We start from the raw sequence: 15357 nt of genomic DNA, 5'->3' as shown, positions 1-15357 counted from the left end.
AACTTGCAACCTACGTCTTCAGTTATTTGCTCTATGTATTCAAATCTCTGCCTTCCTGTACAGTTCTTACCCTCTACAGCTTCCTCTAATACCATGGAAGTTATTCCCTGATGTCTTAACAGATATCTTACTATGCTGCCCCTTCTTCTTGTCAGTGTTCTCTATATACTCCGTTCCTCGTCGATTCTCTGGAGAATCACCTCACTCCTTACCTTATCAGTCCACCTAATTTTCAACATTCTTCTACAGTACCACATCTCACTGCTTCGTTTCATTTCGTTTCCGGTTTTCCCACAGTCCACGTTACACTAGTATACAATGCTGTGCTCCAAACATACATTCTCAGAAATTTCTTCATCAAAATTGGGCCTGCTTTTCGCCAGTACTAGTCTGCCTTTTATGTAATCTTTGCTCAACCAGTCATGGACCATTTTGCTTCCTAGGTAACAGAATTCCCTAACTTCATCTACTCCCTGATCACCAATCCTGATGTTAAGTTTCGCGCTGTTCTCATTTCTGCTACTTCTCATTACTTCAGTCTGTCTTTGACTTACTCTCGATCCATATTCTGTACTCATTACTCTTCATTCCATTCAGCATATTCTGTAATTCTACTTCTCTTTCACTGTGAATAGCAATCCTATTATTGATATTTTTTCACCTTAAATTTTTATTCCACTCTTGAACCTTTATTTCCATCATTGGCTCTTCGATGAGTAGACTACATCATTTTATCCTAGCCCTTCGTTCTTGGTCTTCCACTCTGCTCTCTCGGCTCTTGTACATATTGTATATTACCCTTTTCTCCCTATAGCTTACCCCCATTTTCCTCAGGATTTTTTAACGTCTTTCACCATTTGAGACTGTCTAACGTTTTTCCCGGGTCGACAAATCCTATGAACTGTGTCGTGATTTTTCTTCAATCTTGCGTCCATTTACAATGGCAACGTCAGAACTGCCTCTCTGCTGCCTTTGCATTGCCTAAAGCTAAACTCATCGTCATCTAACAGATTCTCAATTTTCTTTTCCATTCTTCTGTATATTATTCTTGTCAGTGACTTGGATGCATGAGCTGTTAAGGTGATTGTGCGATAGTTCTCGAACTTGTCGGCTCATGCAAACTTCGGAATTGTCTGCAAGACGGTTTTTCGAAGGTCAGGTGATATATTGTAAGACTCACACATTCTACAGACCAACGTGAATACTCGTTTTATTCTCACTTCCCCCATGATTTTTGAAATTCTGATGGAATGTTGTCTATCACTTCTGCCTTATTCGATCTTAAGTCTTCCAAAGTTCTTTTACATTCAGATTCTAATACTGGATCCACTACCTCTTCCCTACTGACACCTGTTTTTCGTCTATCACGTCATCAGGTAAGTCATCCCTCTCATGGAGGCCCTCAATGTACTCTTTCCATCCATCCGCTCTCTCTTTTGCATGTAACAGTGGACCTGCTTTGCGCTCTTAATGATATCGTCCTCGCTTTTAATTTCACGAAAGTTGTTTTGACTTTTCTATGTGGTGAATCAGTCCTTCCGACAACAATTTATTTTTGTATTTCTTCACATTTTTCATGCAGCCTTCCCGCCTTAAGTTCCCTGCACTTCCTGTTTATTTTATTCTTACGTGACTTATACTTCTGTATTCCTGAATCTGCCTGAACATTTTTGTACTGCCTTCTTTCATCGACCGACTGAAGTATTTCTTCTGTTACTGATGGTTTCTTCGCAGTTACCATCTCTGTACCTATGCTTTTCTTTCCAACTTCTGTGATTGTCCTTTTGAGAGTTTTCCATTCCTCTCCAACTGAACTGCCTATTCCTTATCGTAATATCTATAGCCTCAGAGAACTTCAAGCGTACTTCTTCATTCCTTAATACTTCTGTATCTCATTTTCTTGAACACTTATTCTTCCCGACCAATCTCTTAATCTTCAGCCTGCTCTTCATAATTACTAAATTGTGATCTAAGTCTATTTCTGCTCCTGGGTACATATTATAATCCAGGATCTGATTTCGGAACTTTTTCCTGTCCAGGATGGAAATTATCTTACGTTTTCCTATAACTCCCGACCTTTTCCAAGTATACCGTCTGCTCTGCGATTCTTCAACAGAGTATCCGCTATTTCTAGCTGAAATTTATTGCAGAACTCAATTAGTGTTTCTCCTCTCATTCCCAGTGTGAAGTCCATATTCTCCCATTACTCTGTCTTCTACTCGTTCCCCTACAACCGCATTCCAATCCCCCATGACTATTAGATTTTCATCTCCTTTAAGTAGTGAATTACTCATATACTTTCTCTACCTCTTCATTTCTTGGTACCTTATAGGTGTTGGTTTACTGTCGCTTCTGATGAGACAAACCCTATCACTGAATTGTTCACAGTATCTCATTTTCTGCAATACGTTCTTATTCATAACTAACCCTAGACCAGTTGTGCCATTTTCTGCTGCTGTTGATATTACCTACTACTACTCTGACCAGACATCTTTGTCTTCTTTCCATTTCATTTCATTGATGCCCACAATATCTATATTGAGCCTAAGCATCTCACTTTTCAGGTTTTCTAGCTTCCCTACCATATTCAAACTCCTGGCATCCCCATGCCCCGTCTCTCAGAACGTTACCGTTTCGTTGATTGTTCAATCTTTTTCTCATGGTCACATTCCCCTTGGCAGTCCCATCCCGGACATTCGAAAAGGGGGACTATTCCAAAATCTTTTGCCAATGGAGAGATCATCATGACATCTTTTTCAATTAGAAGCCACATGTCCTGTGGATATACATTATGTGTTTTTAATACAGTGGTTTCCATTGCCTTCTGCAGCCTCATGCCGTTGATCATTGCTGATTCTTCCGCCTTTAGGGTTCGTTTCCCACGCCGAGGGCAAGAGAGTACCCCGAACCTCAGTCCGCTCCTCCGCCGTCTTTGACAAGGCCATTGACAGAATGAGGCTGACATGCCGGAAGCCTTCAGCCGCCAGAGTTTTATTCAAAATTTAAGGAGGGGGGGGGGAGTTCGAACCAGGGACGGAGAACGTTTCGATTCGTGGTCAAAGACGCTATCCCTAGACCACGTTGTTTTTTATCCAGGATTTAATATATTATTGACAACACTGTGATCCGTTTATTGGCCGGAGCCAACGGAAGTTGACTGTGGTAGCGGAGGCAGTTTTACCTCAAAATGAGATACTCACATTGCACACCTGCTGTAGCATCTCTGTTACTTGTTTTTTGTCGTTTCTTTAGTCTGAGGGATATATTTCAAACATTGCACGGAATCTGTTCTCATATTATAAGGAGTACGTCCATTAATGTTTTCTTCATTTTGCTGGAAAGAATCAGCTGATACACTGTTGCTTCGTGCAATAACTACTTACACGTGTAGCTGCAAGTACATTATCCGAAAATGTAATGTTGGCAGTGAAGTAGAAGCTACACACGTATACGCGTATGTATTGTACATTTCGTGTATTACTACCCAAGATAACCAGTGTTCGACTTTCCCTTTTGGTTTACGTTGCCTGTTATGGTGAAGCTGTACATGATAGCATTCCACGATAATGCGCAGCAACTTTATTGTCACGGCATGTGCCTGGTGATGAAACCATCATAGCTTCGAAATCTATATAATAAAAGAACATCATTAAATACAGCTGTCGAGGACTAATTTCAAAATGAGCAGAATGATTAGTTATTCTACGTAACAATATGGCCATTAGACTAAATAATCAGGCAGAAGGGAGCGAAATGATGGTTACGAATCAAAAAAATGACGGTGATAGTAGGGCCAAGAGTAATTGTGTGTGAATACTTTCGCAGTGTGAGAGAAATATTTCAAATGAAGTACGTTGTACCTTCGAGAAGTAAGATTCATTTTCTCATAGGACATTGACATTTCCGCGCGTGTCTCAACAACATAGATCGCCGGCTTCACGATAACGGAGATTGGGGAGAAACTGGAACGCAAAATCGTGCTGTTCGATACTGTCTTCATTCCAGAGGCATCATCGATTACTAAAGAGCTGAAACAGAGTATGTGAAAGTACACGACATCAAATGCGACGAACCTAGGTGGTACCGGTTAAACAATATCGCGGAAAAGGCATCCAGGAGAAGACTGGAGATTTATCTTCAAAGACTGTGGAGAATTGATGCTAATTAATTATGTAAATAAACGTAAGTCAGAATCGCGGGGTAGGCATGTGCTGAGCCGAAGATTGTGTGCCAGAAGTTACGGCTTCTGCCATCCTCACGGCTGTCGACCGCAACATGTTGCCGTATAGCGAACAAAGAATACAGAAAGACTGGACAATCGCCGTTATTGCAGCGTATATCCTTACAGGAGTTCATGGAGGCAAATACAGACACGGAGAACGTACGGCGCTGATGGCGGTACAAAGTGCTACCAAGAAACTACTGTCGATCAGATGTCACTGGATTTGAAATGTTTAGAATATTTATCGTCTTCCAGATTTCTGAAGCACTATGCTCGTCCCAGAGACCATAAACCAGGTGACAGTAAAGTTCAGTTAATAATTAATCGAAATCTTCATTGCTAATTAGTAAGTAATTTTCAGGGAATTCATGTTATGGCACTACTTACTAACTAAATTTATATAATTGATAAGTAGCTCCACCTTAGTAGTACTGAATTGGGTGAAAATTATTGTCTCTTTGTGAACAACTGTTGTTGTTATTGTGGTTTTCAGTCCTGAGACTGGTCTGATGCAGCTCTCCATGCTACTCTATCCTGTGCAAGCTTCTTCCTCTCCCAGTACCTACTGCAACCTACATCCTTCTGAATCTGCTTAGTGTATTCATCTCTTGGTCTCCCTCTACGATTCTTACCCTCCACGCTGCCCTCCAATACTAAATTGGTGATCCCTTGATGCCTCAGAACTTACCCTACCAACCGATCCCTTCTTCTAGTCAAGTTGTGCCACAAATTTCTCTCCTCCCCAATCCTATTCAATACCTCCTGATTAGTTGTATGGTCTACCAATCTAATCTTCAGCATTCTTCTGTAGCATCACATTTCGAAAGCTTCTATTCTCTTCTTGTCCAAACTACACTCCTGGAAATTGAAATAAGAACACCGTGAATTCATTGTCCCAGGAAGGAGAAACTTTATTGACACATTCCTGGGGTCAGATACATCACATGATCACACTGACAGAACCACAGGCACATAGACACAGGCAACAGAGCATGCACAATGTCGGCACTAGTACAGTGTACATCCACCTTTCGCAGCAATGCAGGCTGCTATTCTCCCATGGAGACGATCGTAGAGATGCTGGACGTAGTCCTGTGGAACGGCTTGCCATGCCATTTCCACCTGGCGCCTCAGTTGGACCAGCGTTCGTGCTGGACGTGCAGACCGCGTGAGACGACGCTTCATCCAGTCCCAAACATGCTCAATGGGGGACAGATCCGGAGATCTTGCTGGCCAGGGTAGTTGACTAACACATTCTAGAGCACGTTGGGTGGCACGGGATACATGCGGACGTGCATTGTCCTGTTGGAACAGTAAGTTCCCTTGCCGGTCTAGGAATGGTAGAACGATGGGTTCGATGACGGTTTGCATGTACCGTGCACTATTCAGTGTCCCCTCGACGATCGCCAGTGGTGTACGGCCAGTGTAGGAGATCGCTCCCCACACCATGATGCCGGGTGTTGGCCCTGTGTGCCTCGGTCGTATGCAGTCCTGATTGTGGCGCTCACCTGCACGGCGCCAAACACGCATACGACCATCATTGGCACCAAGGCAGAAGTGACTCTCATCGCTGAAGACGACACGTCTCCATTCGTCCCTCCATTCACGCCTGTCGCGACACCACTGGAGGCGGGCTGCACGATGTTGGGGCGTGAGCGGAAGACGGCCTAACGGTGTGCGGGACCGTAGCCCAGCTTCATGGAGACGGTTGCGAATGGTCCTCGCCGATACCCCAGGAGCAACAGTGTCCCTAATTTGCTGGGAAGTGGCGGTGCGGTCCCCTACGGCACTGCGTAGGATCCTACGGTCTTGGCATGCATCCGTGCGTCGTTGCGGTCCGGTCCCAGGTCGAGGGCACGTGCACCTTCCGCCGACCACTGGCGACAACATCGATGTACTGTGGAGACCTCACGCCCCACGTGTTGAGCAATTCGGCGGTACGTCCACCCGGCCTCCCGCATGCCCACTATACGCCCTCGCTCAAAGTCCGTCAACTGCACATACGGTTCACGTCCACGCTGTCGCGGCATGCTACCAGTGTTAAAGACTGCGATGGAGCTCCGTATGCCACGGCAAACTGGCTGACACTGACGGCGGCGGTGCACAAATGCTGCGCAGCTAGCGCCATTCGACGGCCAACACCGCGGTTCCTGGTGTGTCCGCTGTGCCGTGCGTGTGATCATTGCTTGTACAGCCCTCTCGCAGTGTCCGGAGCAAGTATGGTGGGTCTGACACACCGGTGTCAATGTGTTCTTTTTTCCATTTCCAGGAGTGTATTTATCGTCCATGTTTCACTTCCATACATGGCTACACTCCATACAAATACTTTCAGAAACGACTTCCTGGCACTTAAATCTATACTCGATGTTAAAAAATTTCTCTTCTTCGCCGCGCGGGATTAGCCGAGCGGTCTTAGGCGCTGCAGTCATGGACTGTGCGGCTGGTCCCGGCGGAGGTTCGATTTCTCCCTCTGGCATGGATGTGTGTGTTTGTCCTTAGGATAATTTAGGTTAAGTATGGTGTAAGCTTAGGGACTGATGAACTTAGCAGTTAAGTCCCATAAGATTTCAGACACATTTGAACATTATTTTCTCTTCTTCAGAAACGCTTTCCTTGCCATTGCCAGTGTACATTTTATATCCTCTCTACTTCGACCATCATCAGTTATTTTACTCCCCAAATAGCAAAACTCCTTTACTACTTTAAGTGTCTCATTTCCTAATCTAATTCCCTCAACATCACCCGACTTAATGCGACTACATTCCATTATCCTCGTTTTGCTTTTGTTGATGTTCATGTTATATCCTCCTTTCAAGACACTGTCCATTCCATTCACCTGCTCTTCCTTTACTGTCTCTGACAGAATTACAATGTCATCGGCGAACCTAAAGTTTTTATTTCTTCTCCCTGGATTTTAATACCTACTCCGAATTTTTCTTTTGTTTCCTTTACTGCTTGCTCAATATACAGATTGAATAACATCGGGGAGAGGCTACAGCCCTGTCTCACTCCCTTCCCAACCACTGCTTCCCTTTCATGCCCCTCGACTCTTATAACTGCCATCTGGTTTCTGTACAAATTGTAAATAGCCATTCGTTCCCTGTATTTTACCCCTGCCACCTTCAGAATTTGAAAGAGAGTTATATACCTAGTTTAATTGTATCGGATTCTGTGATTTCCGTAATTAGTGCCCAAGTCAACAAATTCCCGTGTCTGTGGCTAAGGAGACGGGGGGGGGGGGGGGGGGGGGCGAGGATTGCGTTTTACAGACCCCGACGCTAATTATACCTCTTCCTTTCATCTTTGTACACAATTCGTGTTAATACGTTTCATCCACAATGAACATGTGGTATGCTTTGACTTTGGTAGTGCAACAAAATTGTTGCCAGCTGAATGAAACGTCAGCAGAGCTTTCCGAGTGCTACCAATTGAATTAAATCCGCGTTTGTTGTGGCGTGGTAGCGCGGTCAGCTTTGCGTGTTACTCTTCTTTGTGCGTTGGATGCATAGCTCAGAGTCTGTGGCCTCCCTGTTCATACAATTCATGTAGGCTCAGAGCATAAGAATAAACCTCAGACAATTATCAGTGCGAAATAATTACAGAAAAATCGTTTGAAAACGTAGGCTACCGTAATCGCTCTGCAGTGTGGTGTTTGGGATCGAGTTTTCATAACACAGTCACAAATTGTAGGTAATGTTGTTGCAGTCTTCAGCCGAAAGATTGGTTTGATGCAAATCTCCACGCTAGTCTATCACGCGCAACTGTCTCCAACTCTGAGTGAGTGCTGGTATGAGACACAGGTTTGTTTTGATATTAAATTGATTACTTAATATGGCGGCGTCGTTTTATATTACGTACGTTATACTCGCCTTTATCTGCACCTACATCTACGTGATTACTCTGCTATTCACAATTAAGTGCCTACCAGAGCGTTCAGTGAACCACCTTTAAGCTGTCTCTCTACCGTTCCACTCTCGAACGGTGCGCGGGAAAAACGAGCACTTAAATTTTTCTGTACGAGTCCTGATTTATTTTATCGTGCTAATCATTTTTCCCTATGTAGGCGAGTGTCAACAGAATGTTTTCGCAATCGGAGGATGAAACTGGTGATTGAAATTTCATCAGAAGATCCCGTCGCAATGAAAAACGCCTTTGTTTTAATGATTGCCACTCCAGTTCACGTACCATGTCTGTGGCCTTTTCTCCCCTATTTCGCGATAATACAAAAAGAGCTGCCCTTCTTTGAACTTTTTCGATGTCATCCGTCAGTTTCACCTAATGCAGATCCCATACCGCACAGCAGTACTCCAGAATAGAGCGGACAAGCGTGGTATATGCAGTCTCTTTAGTAGACCTGTTGCACCTTCTAAGTCTTCTGCCAATGAATCACAGTCTTTGGTTTGCTCTACCCGCAAAATTATCTAAGTGATCTTACCAATTCAGGTTATTAGTAACTGTAATCCCTAAGTATTTAGTTTAATTTACAGCCTTCAGATTTGTGTGACTTACCGCGTAATCGAAATTTAGCGGATTTCTTTTAATATTAATGCGAATAACTTTACTCTTTTCTTTATTCAGGGTCAATAGCCACTTTTCGCACCTTACAGATATCTTACCTTAATCATTTTGCAATTCGTTTTGGTCATCTGATGACTTTGCAAGACGGTAAATGGCAGCACCATCTGCAAACGATCTAAGAGGGCTATGTCGTTAATATAGATCAGAAATAACAGAGGGCCTCTAACACTTCCTTGGGGAGCGTCGGATATTACTTCTGTTTTACTCGATGACTTTCCGTCTGTTACTACGAACTGTGACCTTTCTGACAGGAAATCACGGATCCCGTTTCACAACTGAGGTGATATTCCATGGGCACGCAGTTTGTTTAGAAGACGCTTGTGAGGAGCGGTGTCGAAAGTCTCCTGGAAATCTAAAAATATGGAATCAATTTGACATCCCTTGTCGACAGCACTCAGTACTTCATCAAAATAAAGAGCTAGTTTTGTTTCACAACAACGATGTTTTCTGAATCCGTGCTGACTGTTGTTGTTGTGGTCTTCAGTCCTGAGACTGGTTTGATGCAGCTCTCCATGCTACTCTATCCTGTGCAAGCTTCTTCATCTCCCAGTACCTACTGCACCCTACATCCTTCTGAATCTGCTTAGTGTATTCATCTCTTGGTCTCCCTTTACGATGTTTACCCTCCACGCTGGCCTCCAATACTAAACTGGTGATCCCTCGATGTCTCAGAACATGTCCTACCAACCGATCCCTTCTTCTAGTCAAGTTGTGCCACAAGCTCCTCTTCTCCCCAATTCTATTCAACACCTCCTCATTAGTTATGTGATCAACCCATCTAATCTTCGGCATTCTTCTGTAGCACCACATTTCGAAAGCTTCTATTCTCTTCTTGTCCAAACTATTTACCGTCCATGTTTCACTTCCATACATGGCTACACTCCATACAAATACTTTCAGAAACGACTTCCTGACACTTAAATCAATACTCGATGTTAACAAATTTTTCTTCTTCAGAAACGCTTTCCTTGCCATTGCCAGTCTACATTTTATGTCCTCTCTACTTCGACCATCATCAGTTATTTTGCTCCCCAAATAGCAAAACTCCTTTACTACTTTAACGGTTTCATTTCCTAATCTAATTCCCTCAGCATCACCCGACTTAATTCGACTGCATTCCATTATCCTCGTTTTGCTTTTGTTGATGTTCATCTTATACCCTCCTTTCAAGACACTGTCCATTCCGTTCAACTGCTCTTGCAAGTCCTTTGCTCTCTCTGACAGAATTACAATGTCATCGGCGAACCTCAAAGTTTTTATTCCTTCTCCGTGGATTTTAACCTACTCCGAACTTTTCTTTTGTTTCCTTTATTGCTTGCTCAATATACAGATCGAATAACATCGGGGATAGGCTACAACCCTTGTAACACTGCGCTATGGCGCACGATACTGTTTAAAGCCTGTACTATGGTAAGTTGACGGGCTTCACCTTAAGAGAAAGGATTTTTGTATAGACATTGACCGCGTGTACCTGAATGGAGGCAAATCAGACTTACACCCATTCAGTAATAACAATGATACGTCAAGTAAGTCCGAAGTACAACTACACGTTAGGACGGACAAGAAACAACACAGAAGATGTTACCAATTTGTTAATCATACGGTCGCCAGCCTAATTAGGCATTAACTGCGTTTCTTCCCTGTACAAGTTGATGTACGTTCGAGCATAACAACACGTAGTAACACTGCATAATATGGTAAATTTTAGAACCAGAAAATCTACTGAACTGGTAATTTCACTTTCTATACCAATATGGATAAACCATAAATACACAACACTACACTATAATGTTTACTTCGAAACTTCGTACTGTCTATTGATCTGATTAAAATCTGGCATAGGTTACCCTAGAAATAGCACATTCGAAACACACATACAATGTCAATTTTGAAAAAGGTAAAAACTGATAAATTTTGGTTTTATATTGACTTTAACTTTGCTGGTCAGATCAGTTCAGTACACTTCAGAATTCAAATGAATAGAAAAGAAAAATGGGGGGGAGGGGCCTGAAACTGTTATGATCACTGTATTGAAATTTTGAATATTGAAATCATTAAGCACACAAGATTTCCAATATATGAGTTACTACTCTTTTTTTCTGCTCATTTAACTACCATTATTTTTGTCTCAAATTAATTAAACTTCATTACTAAACCAATTTCAACATTATCCTCCAACTTTGTCAGACCTTTGTTATTTACCTATATATTCATTAACAACAAAGTTCTTTAAACATCATTCTAACATAGATAGGTCTGCAGGTAATTATTATTAACATAAACTTTGAATCTTCATTTCGGGACACTCGGATTGCACAACATGTGGAAAGGACCCTGTCTAGGTTAGTTGTGAGGATAATTAAATGATAGGACAGTTCTGGCAAAATTTAAGTTGTTATTGAACAGTATGGAACAAAAGTAACACTGGTCCACACGAATACAGTACTCAAAGTTTCAACCTGTTCGTATCGATGCGGCGGTCGGCAGGCAGCGAGATGGCGAGGCACAGGGCACACATACAATCACAGCAATGGCTCTTGATGTATCGGCACTTTGCTTCTTCTTAGCGTCGCAATACTTTTCCATTTAGTGCCTATGGAATATTGCCATGCTGTATAGGCGTCGGAAACGGCACATCCGAGGCTCAATGAAACCTCGTCTTCCAGGAGAAACCTCCTCGATCCAGGACGTGTTGCTCAGATCAATGCCCAACTCCGACTACTACTGCTGAGCCCGTTATGCCATGCCGCGCCCGTGTGCATTTTCCCGCGCTCGCCTGCCATCCACCTTTTACCGCTCCCCTACAGACAGGGTATTCACCAGAGGTTTTGCATTCTACATATCCCAATACATTGCCTACGTGTGGACCAGACGCACAATTACAACTTTAACATCTTACAACAGATTCAACGTTTCTTACATTTTAATTCTGTTACAATATTGTTTGACATTTGACATAAACATTAATATTCACATCGAAATTTGTTCACAGTTTTCTTAACACAATGACATGAAGAGAAGAGAAATGAAATCAGAATATCGATTGCACTAATTTATCGAAAATCAGAAGAAAAAAAATTATATGTACAATAGTACAGCGTTGTTGTTGTTACACCCTGTCTCACTCCCTTCCCAACCACTGCTTCCCTTTCATACCCCTCGACTCTTATAACTGCCATCTGCTTTCTGTACAAATTGTAAATAGCCTTTCGCTCTCTGTATTTTACCCCTGCCACCTTCAGAATTTGAAAGAGAGTATTCCAATCAACATTGTCAAAAGCTTTCTCTAAGTCTACAAATGCTAGAAACGTAGGTTTGCCTTTCCTTAATCTTTCTTCTAAGATACGTCGTAGTGTCAGTATTGCCTCACGTGTTCCAACATTTCTACGGAATCCAAACTGATCTTCCCCGAGGTCGGCTTCTATCAGTTTTTCCATTCGTCTGTAAAGAATTCGCGTTAGTATTTTGCAGCTGTGACTTATTACACTGATAGTTCGGTAATTTTCACATCTGTCAACACCTGCTATCTTTGGGATTGGGATTATTATATTCTTCTTGAAGTCTGAGGGTATTTCGCCTGTCTCATACATCTTGCTCACCAGATGGTAGAGTTTTGTCAGGACTGGCTCTCCCAAGGTTGTCAGTAGTTCTAATGGAATGTTGTCTACTCCAGGGGCCTTGTTTCGACTCAGGTCTTTCAGTGCTCTGTCAAACTCTTCACGCAATATCATATCTCCCATTTCATCTTCATCTACATCCTCTTCCACTTCCATAATATTGTCCGCAAGTACATCGCCCTTGTATAGGCCCTCTATATACTCCTTCCACCTTTCTGCTTTCCCTTCTTTGGTTAGAACAGGGTTTCCATCAAAGCTCTTGATTTTCATGCAAGTGGTTCTCCTTTCTCCAAAGGTCTCTATAATTTTCCTGTAGGCAGTATCTATCTTACCCCTAGTGTGATAAGCCTCTACATCCTTACATTTGTCCTCTAGCCATCCCTGCTTAGCCATTTTGCACTTCCTGTCGATACCATTTTTGAGACGTTTGTATTCCATTTTGCCTGCCTCATTTACTGCATTTTTATATTTTCTCCTTTCATCAATTAAATTCAATATTTCTTCTGTTTCCCAAGGGTTTCTACCAGCGCTCGTCTTTTTACCTACTTGATCCTCTGCTGCCTTCACTATTTCATCCCTCAAAGCTACCCATTCTTCTTCTACTGTATTTCTTTCCCCCATTCCTGCCAATTGTTCCCTTATGCTCTCCCTGAAACTCTGTACAATCTCTGGTTCTTTCCGTTTATCCGGGTCCCATCTCCTTAAATTCCCACCTTTTTGCAGCTTCTTCAGTTTTAATCTACAGTTCATAACCAATATCTTGTGGTCAGAGTCCACATCTGCCCCTGGAAATGTCTAACAATTTAAAACCTGGTTCCTAAATCTCTGGCTTGTTGTTGCTGTTGTTGTGGTCCTCAGTCCTGAGACTGGTTTGATGCAGCTCTCCATGCTACTCTATCCTGTGCAAGCTTCTTCATCTCCCAGTACTTACTGCAACCTACATCCTTTTGAATCTGCTTAGTGTATTCATCTCTTTGTCTCCCTCTACGATTTTTACCCTCCACGCTGCCCTCCAATGCTAAATTTGTGATCCCTTTATGCCTCAAAACATGTCCTACTTACTGTCTTACCATTATATAATTTATCTGATATCTTTTAGTATCTCCAGGGTTCTTCCATGTATACAACCTTCTTTCATGATTCTTAAACCAAGTATTAGCTATAATTAAGTTATGCTCTGCGCAAAATTCTGCCAGGCGGCTTCCTCTTTCATTTCTTAGCCCCAATCCATATTCACCTACTATGTGTCCTTCTCTCCCTTTTCCTACTGACGAATTCCAGTCACCCATGAGTATTAAATTTTCGTCTCTCTTCACTACCTGAATAATTTCTTTTATCTCATCATACATTTCATCAATTTATTCATCATCTGCAGAGCTAGTTGGCATATAAACTTGTACTACTGTAGTAGGCATGGGCTTCGTGTCTATTTTGGCTACAATAATGTGTTCACTATGCTGTTTATAGTAGCTTACCCGCACTCCTATTTTTTTATTCATTATTAAACTTACTCCTGCATTACCCCTATTTGACTTTGTATTTATAACCCTGTATTCGCCTGACCAGAAGTCTTGTTCCTCCTGCCACCGAACGTCACTAATTCCCACTATATCTAACTTTAACCTATCCATTTCCTTTTTTAAATTTTCTAACCTATCTGCCCGATTAAGGGATCTGAAATTCCACGCTCCGATCCATAGAACGCCAGTTTTCTTTCTCCTGATAACAACGTCCGCCTGAGTAGTCCCCGCCCGGAGATCCGAATGGGGGGCTATTTTACCTCCGGAATATTTTACCAAAGAGTACGCCATCATCATTTAATCATACAGTAAAGCTGCATGCCCTCGGGAAAAATTATGGCTGTAGTTTCCCCTTGCTTTCAGCCGTTCGCAGTACCAGAACAGCAAGGCCATTTTGGTTAGTGTTACAAGGCCAGATCAGTCAATCATCCAGACTGTTGCCCCTGCAACTGCTGAAGAGTCTGCTGCCCCTCTTCAGGAACCACACGTTTGTCTGGCCTCACAACAGATATCCCTCCGTTGTGGTTGCACCTACGGTACGGCTATCTGTATCGTTGAGGCACACAAGCCTCCCCACCAACGGCAAGGTCCATGGTTCATGGGGGGGTGGGGGGGTGGGGGGGCGTGCTGACTATGTGGCAATAAATCGTTTACTTCCAGGCAATTCATAATGTATATGTTCCAAACCCCTAATGCAAATCGATGTTAGTGATACGGGTCTGTAATTCAGCGGATTACTCCTATTTCCCATTTATTGTATTGGTGTGATTGCGCAATTTTCCAGTCTTCACGTATGGCTCTTTCTGTGAGCGAGTGGTTGTATATAGTTGCTAAATATAGAGCTATTGTATCAGGATACTCTGAAAGGAACCTGACTGGTATACAATCTGGACCGGAGGCATTGCCTTTATTAAGTGACTTAAGTTGCTTTGCTACACCGAGGATATCTACTTCTGTGTTTCTCCTCTTGGCAGTTGTTCTCGATTGGAATTCAGGAATATTTAGTTCCTCTTCTTTGGTCAAGGAGTTTCGGAAACCCGTCTTTAATAACTACGCTTTAGTGGCAGTGTCATCAATGACTTCACCGTTGTAATCGCGCATTGATGGTATTGATTGCGTCTTGCCACTTGCTAATTTAAAATGCTTTTACCCCACTTATTTTAAAGATGGTATCTGATAAGCGGAAAAATGCTCTTTTCGGAGTACAAAAGAACTCTCATAGAAAAGTGGAGAACCAGCTGTCTCAATCCTCATTCTTCCTTCCTCACCAAAAGTTTTGGCATGCGAACACATTTGCGCTACTGTAACACAGAACATACTAAATCCTCTTATCCGGTCTTTCTTTGTGGTTAAGTCTTCAAACACAGCATCTCCATCTCACTGTCACTGTCTGTATATGCGTCTCTTTTACTGTCTCCTG

Source organism: Schistocerca nitens, chromosome 4 (genome assembly GCF_023898315.1).
Source record: "Schistocerca nitens isolate TAMUIC-IGC-003100 chromosome 4, iqSchNite1.1, whole genome shotgun sequence".
Lineage (NCBI taxonomy): Eukaryota > Metazoa > Arthropoda > Insecta > Orthoptera > Acrididae > Schistocerca > Schistocerca nitens.
Note: the sequence above shows the minus strand (reverse complement) of the source record.